Here is a 7,715-nt window from a genome sequence, read left to right on the forward strand (position 1 = left end):
GAGAAATGACATCTGAGCTGGACTTGATTTTGAGGGTCAGGGAAGAGTGCTTGAGGTGCAGGGAACAGCCAGTGGAAGGACCCCCAGCCCTAGAGACCATGGTGACTGCAGCCCAGAGCGAGGGGAGAGGCAGGAAGAGCTTCAGGCTGGAGTTTTTGCTAACAGTGAGGTATGATGGAAGAGTCAGCAGCAGAAGAGTACAGATTCAGTTATATTTCAGATGATCACTGTGCCGTGTGGAGACTAGTTCAGGGCAGGATATGGAATAAAGTGGCAGTGAGGAGCTAAACACAGAGGCTGTGCACTGAGGCTGGCTGGCCTTTCTGGGCACCGCCTGGGCTCTAGGTACTGTGCTGGGGGCTTTACAGGCTCATGTCACCCTCACAGCAGCCTAAGAGATGGAAGCTGTGATTGTCCCCATTTTACAGATGAGGAAAATGAGGCTCAGTAATTCAGAAGTTAAGTGCTAGAGATGCCACCCAAGCCCATCATCTCTAGGAAACACTCCGTTCCTCGACCTCCCACATAGGAGCAGTCTGCCATTTCATGTTTCTATGAAAAAGTGGTTGCTGAGACTTCTAGCCTGGTTTGTGAAAGCACAGACTCCCCCTGTTGCAAGGCAACAAACCAGGCCAGAGTGGAAACTGGGGTGAGGTCATGGGACTGAGTTAAAAAGAGGGAAGAGACTGGAGGCATGGAGCTGGGGTGGAAAGCGGGCTGTAGCAGCAGACCTGGAGAAGAGGGAGAGATGGGGGGCTGTAGCCAGGGTGGGATCTGGCCTACTCTCCTGGGACAGGCTGTGTTTATAGTGGAGGCTTATACGGGCTTCCCAGAATGACGGTTTCTCCCTTCTCATCTGCTTGTGCCCAGGCATTGAATTCCCCATGCAAGTGAGCAGTCTTTCCTGGAAGCCCTCGCTGTCAGCATCGTAGCTGGGCTTGGTCCACTTCTCTGGGGCAAACCCCTGCCCTCTTCAAGGGTCTCCACTGTGGTACAAGCCCCCGCTCAAGCTCACCATCTCCATAAACTGCCTGTGTAGCCCCGTCTGGTTGTTCTCCTTTACTGCAGTTTATTTTCCCCAACCTTGTGGCTCCAGATGAGGTCCACAGGCTCTTAGTCACCAATTTGCTGCTCCCACTCCATGGCTGGGGAGAGAAGGACCACCTTGGCCCTCTCAGCTGTGGCTGGCCTTTCTCACCTTTCTAGGCTTATGGGAGAGCATCCCTTTCCATCTTCCTTCTGAAGTCCTTCCCACTCACTTCCACCTGCCACTGCAGACCTCACCATGTACCTTGAAGGCTCCACGAAGGTAGGTGGGGACTGCAGGTATGGACAGTGTCTGCCTATAGCATTCAGGGAACAGTCACAGAGGTGGTCCCAGCCATCCTGAAGAAAACGAAAGAGAAACAACCAGAAAAGGAAAGGGGAACCCAAAGACTGAGGACATCACCTGATGCACATCAGGAGGAAGTGAAGACCTGCCTCAGCTTTGGAGAGTTGACCCGCAGCCTGGGGACTGTCCCGTGTATTTCCAGGGTATTAGTGAACTCAGATAACTGACTTCTGCCTTGCTTCTCAGGCTTTAAGGAATGTGAAAGTAAAAAATGTATATTACAATATATATTTGCCCTGGGAGGGAACTTAGACGCCATGCAATTCATCTCCCTGTGAGGTTGCTAGGTGTGATATACTTTTAAAAATTATTTATTTTTAATTTTAAAAATTTTAATAGTTATGCAAAGAGCTGGACACAACTGAGCGACTAATACTTTCATAGTTGATTTACAATGTTGATTTCAGGTGTATGGCAAAGTGATTCAGCTATATATATATACACACACACACACACACACATATGGGCTTCTCAGGTGGTGCTAGTGATGAAGAACCCACCTGCCAATGCAGGAGATGTAAGAGATGCGGTATTGATCCCTGGGTACAGAAAGAACCCCTGGAGAAGGAAATGGCAACCCACTCCAGTATTCTTGCCTGGAGAATCCCATGGACAGAGGAGCCTGGCAGGCTACAGTTCATAGAGTTGCAGAGAGTTGGACACAACTGAAGTGACTTAGCACACATATATGTATATACATGTATATATATTCTTTTTCAGATCCTTTTCTCTTATAGGTTCTTATAAAGCAGTATAGTTCCCTGTAATATACTTTGAAGTACATCGGCATTCATGTGCGTGCATAATTAAATGTACCAGGGAAGGCAGCCCTTTTGTACTTAGAGTACCTTAAGAATCCAGTCCAGACGTGGTAACAAACAAAACATCTCAAAAGTAGTTATCAAAATTATACCAGAGATTGATTAAATGGCACGAGGGGTCTTTTCACTGGTGAAATAAATGATGTCCAGGATCTTGGCTGACTCAACGCACAGGACAGTCAGTTCTGCACCAGCGTGGTATGAGAGCCTAGTCTCCACTTCAGGAGACTGTCACATGGATCAAGTCACAGGATCAGGTCACAGATGGATCAGGTCACAGGCTGCTTCTTCAGCATGTTGTCTTTGCCTTAGCCTTTCATGCAAGTTGTGTGTCCGAGTGTCTGAGGACAGAGCAAGATTTTCCCAAGCTTATGAGCTGTTCCGTGCAGGCTTGCTAGTGGGTATTTGTGTCTGGCTGGCAGAATTTCCCCAAGACTTGCTTTCTCTTCAAAGTTCCAACTAGCAGTTAAATAGGGAAGGGGTCTATGGCCCCTAACTGCCTGAGGTTGCACACTCTTAGTGGAAGAAGCAGCACTTGCTGAACAGCCACATTTACTAGATCCAGTCACACTACTCCTTCAGTTGGCAGATGGAGAAACTGAGGCAGAGAGCTAAATGCAGAACAGAGACCAGGGTTTCTGGCTCCTGGACCAGGGCTGCTGGTGTGGGTCAGAGCTTCTCAAACGGGTGAAGAACCAGCTTTTTCCCTTCCAACCTGCCTCAGACCAAGAACGTTTGCAAATTATAACAGACTGACTGTAAACTGTCATGGCAGCTCAGGCTGCCAAAACAGCATGCCGTGGATTGGGTGGCTTACACAATGGAGATATTTATTTCTCACAGTTCTAGAGGCCAGGAAGGCCAAGGTCAAAGTGCCAGGTGATTGAGCATCTGGTGAGAAAGCCCCCTTCCTGGCTTACAGACAGCCGCCTCCTGCTGTGTCCTCTCGTGGTGCAGAGTGAGCTCTGGTCTCTTCATCTTGTGAGGGCACTGATCTCATCACGGCAGCTTCACCCTCATGACCTCATCTAAACTCAGTCCTCTGCCAAAGGTCCCACATCCAATTACCACAACACGGAATTAGGGCTTCAACATACGGATTTTGAGGGACATAAACGTTGAGTGTACATAGTGATTTACCACAGGCTTCCCAGGTGGCACAGTGGCAAAGAATCTGCCTGTCAGTGTAAGAGACTCAGGTTCGACCCCTGGGTCAGGAAGATCCCCTGGAATAGGAAATGGCAACCCACTCCAGTATTCTTGTCCGGAAAATTCCCTGGACAGAGGAGCCTGGCTGGCTACAGTTCATGGGGTCCCAAAGTGTCAGACACAGCTGACAGACTGAGGACACAGTGATTTACCAGGAAACTGAAATAATAGTGATTTATAAAAAGGTATATGAAATGTAACTGCCCCCTTTATTAGGTTTTATTTTTAAGAGCAATTGTGGGTTCACAGCAAAATGAGTATTCTCATAAACTGCCTGCCCCAACGCATGCACAGACACCCACAATTAACATCCCTCACCAGAGTTGTATATGCATCGTAATCAAACCGATATTGGTGTGATTCTCACCCAAAGTCCATAGTTTATACAGGGGTTCACTGTTGGTGTTGTGTAGTCTATGAGTTTTAACAAATGAATGACATCTATCTACCATTATAATGTGCTCAGTCATTCAGCTGTGTCCCCATGGACTGTAGCCCATCAGGCTCCTCTGTCCACGGGATTATCTCAGCAAGAATTCTAGAGCGGGTTGTCATTTCCTACTCCAGGGGCTCCCCCCTACCCAGGGATCAAACCCACATCTCCTGGTTTGGCAGCCAGATTCTTTAGCACTGGGCCACCAGGGAAAACCCAACTACCATTATAATATCATACAGAACACTTTGTCTGCCCTAAATATCCTTGGCGCTCTTCTCTGCAACCCCTGGCAACCAATGGTCCCTTTACTGCCTCCACAGTTTTGCTTTTTCCAGAATGTCATGTAGTTGGAGCGCAGAATAGAAAGCTGCTTCAGATTAGCTGCTTTCACTTAGTATTGTGCATGCAACTTTCCTCCATGTCTTTCCATGGCTTAATGGCTCCTTCGACCCCTTATTGAATTATTAGATTCAACAGTCATAATAGAACTCTATCCAGTTAACATTTCAAAACACCTTCATTTTCCGAACTTGCTCTTTCTTGTCAGGGATCAGGAACAAAGAGTTCTTGGCTGATCTGCAGCCCATGCTTTGCACGGTGCTGGTCAGGGTTCTCCCTCTAGCCGGAGTTTGCCAGTTCGGTGTGGTTCTGTGTGGACATTGAGGGAGTAGGAGGAATTGATGGACTGGGAGAAGAAGGGCAGGCAGACAGCCTCAGGGTTCACGAGTCTCCAAGGGTGCCTGACAGCTGAGGCTCCCCTCATAGAGAAGCCCACAGTGCCATGGTCCTACACGCTGGCAAGTCCTTTAGGACCAGGAAGAACTGGCAGAGGAAAAAGGCAGCTGTGGCCTCCACCCAGCAGCAGAGGAGCTGGGGAAGCAGAACAAAGGAGCGCATCTCCACCTCCCCAGGCGAAGTGGGTGAGATTAGGGGCCTGGACAAGGGCATCTTTGTTTATGTCAGTTTCCTCCCATCACTCTCCAAGTCTGGGGCCAGAAGGCATCGCATGTCCTGCATTTCTTTCTGCAGAGCCTTCATCTTCCCACTCTTTCAGCAGGTATTAATTGAGCTCCTGAGTAGCAGGGAGTGAGCCAGGTACTGAGGAGAGAATGCTGAGCAGGGGGAGAAGGACAGACCTTCCCTGGTGACTCAGACGGTAAAGAATCTGCCTGCAGTGCAGGACACCTGGGTTCCATCCCTGCATTGGGAAGATCCCCTGGAGAAGGGCATGGCAACCCACTCCAGTATTCTTGCCTGGGAAATCCCATGGATAGAGGAGACTGGCAGGCTACAGTCCATGAGGTCACAAAGAGTTGGACATGACTGAGCAACTAACACCACAAATAATAATAATTGCAAAGTTAACATTTCTCTTGACTGCTGCTGATAGTTCTGAGGGACTGTTCCAAAGAGGTAAGGGAGATGCCAGGATGTATAGGAGTATTTGTTGGAAAAAAAAAAAGCTAGTATGATATCAAAAGATTACTACTGACTGATTACAAAAAACAGGTATCTCAAGGTAATGGTTTTGGTGTTTTTCAGTGTGTAAGAGGATGTAAGAATTTGGGCTCCTTGACATTGTTCTTTAGACATGCATCTTAACTATCTAGGCCTGATATCCTGTTTTTCTCCACTCTGAGTTCACCTCTGTGCACAAAATTAGGGACAGCTGCAGTGCAGTGGCTGATGGCAGGTAATATCCCTTGTTTACTGGAATAGCAGGCAGTATTCTTTGTTTTCTGAATTGCAGGTAACATTCTTTTGTCTGCAGAGCTATGGAAAGGTAAAGGAAATATACTACTGGAACTCATAGGAATTGAAACATTAACACCAATACATGACTTCAAAGTAGTAATCATAACTAACATTTATTGTGAGCCCTTCCCTTACTAACTATGGTAGTTTTCATGATAACCTTCATAATTCAGTGCATGGTCAGCCACCCAAGATGGCTGTTTTTTTTGCTCTCTGTACACCCCCTGCATGACCAGAGGCTGCTTTACCTACACCCTGCTCACATGACTGACCTTTTCACCTATTCCCTCTAGGCCCCAGCTGGTGATTGTTCTTATCAAGGGGGCAGTGAGGGGTGGACCCCTCTGCTGGTTTCCCTGGTAACCAATGAGCCAACCTGATTTCAATTCTCTTATAAACTGAAGGGCTTCTCCCACTTGGGAGTGAAGCCTGCCACCTTGTCCTGACCACCATTGGCCACACACGTTGGGGTGTTGCTCCAGGATATTGCTTCAGAAAAGTAAGCTCCCCGCCATTGATGTCTCTGTCACTGACTCTGGACTCTTTCTACCGTCGTGAGGCTGGGCTGGTACAGGTTGTAGGCTTGCTGGGCGCATCCCAACAATTGGAGAAGCAGCCAGCTGATGACGGAGAGGACTCCCACCGGCGCCGAGATGTCGGGCAGTACAGGACAGGGAATGAAATGTTGTGGGGCAGGGGCGGGAATGTCCACTAGCATGTGGGGCCCGGAAGGGTTAACACAAGTTTGAAAAGTCAGAGTTTGAAGCAGAGAAAGGTTTACTGCAAGGCCCGTTCAAGGAGGGAGGTGACTCATGTCTTAAAAAGCCCTGAGCCTCCTGAAGGTTTTCCGCAAAGCGATTTTAAAAGCCAGCTCACGGAGGGGTGTTGCAGGGTCTGTGATCAGCTTGTGCACAATTCTCTGATTGACTGGTGGTGTCCCAGGGGTTAACATTACCAGTCCTTAGGCTCTAGGGGGCCTGGGACTCTGTGCTCCTGTCCTCAAGTATTTAACATCTTCCATTTGTTGGAGAGGGAGAGGTTTTTAACATCAGCAAAACGACTCAGGAAATGTGTACCAAATATCATCTAGGTACTTCAGAGAGGAGCTGAAGCAGAGGATATGGGGGAAGGCCTGTCCTGGGAAGGCCCCACAGGGTCCTGCTTGGTTACGAAAGCTGCAGGTGTAATCCTGGGGTAGCCAGGATTAGAACCACGTGTCCAGTAACACGTGGGTTCTAGAAGTTCCAAGGGTGACCCTGAAAGTTGGGGAAATCCCCGGGTGGCCATCCACTAGTATGGGGGGCCCTGTGGTGGCCGTCCCTGATGAATGGAGACCGCCAAGAGACGAGAGATCTGGGGAACAATGGTCTGTATGGGCTCTGATATTGTATCAAAGGGTTGTTATTGCAGTCGCTCAGTCGTGTCTGACTCTGCGACCCTATAAACGGCAGCATGCCAGGCTTTGTAATTGGTTAAGCTAGCTCTCTAGAAGAAACTGGTATTTATCCTCTTGTGCCTTTGTGATGTAAATGATATACCTGGACTCTCAGGAAGTTTACCCATGAATGATCTCTAAGAGTGAGGGCATGGGGGAGCGGGAGAATTTTAAGGTGAACTCTGTAAGAATAATTATGTTTTGGGAATGTCTGTCTAATTTCTCCAGATCTCAGAAACTTGAAAGTAAACTAAGTTAGTTTTTTGTCTTTGTTTTTTAATTGACATATACATTGATAAATTGATTTGAAGTGTTTTGTTAGTTTCAGGTATGAAGCAAAGTGAGTCAATTATACATATTTTTAATCTGTTTTTTAATTGATATATAAATTGATAAATTAACTGATTTGCAATGTTGTGTTAGTTTCAGATGTATAGCAAAGTGATTCAGTTATGCGTTTACATATATTCATTGTTTTAGATTCTTTTATAGGTCATTGCAGAATATTGAGGAGAGCTCGCTGTGCTGTTCCATAGGTCCTTGCTGGTTATCTACCTTATACATAGTAGTTGTGTGTGTAGTTGTGAGTGTTCATTGCAAGTTACTGATTCATCCCTCCCCTCCATGTTTCCCCTTTGGTAACCATTAGTTTGTTTTCGATATCTG

The sequence above is a fragment of the Budorcas taxicolor genome, chromosome 8, assembly GCF_023091745.1.
Source record: "Budorcas taxicolor isolate Tak-1 chromosome 8, Takin1.1, whole genome shotgun sequence".
Lineage (NCBI taxonomy): Eukaryota > Metazoa > Chordata > Mammalia > Artiodactyla > Bovidae > Budorcas > Budorcas taxicolor.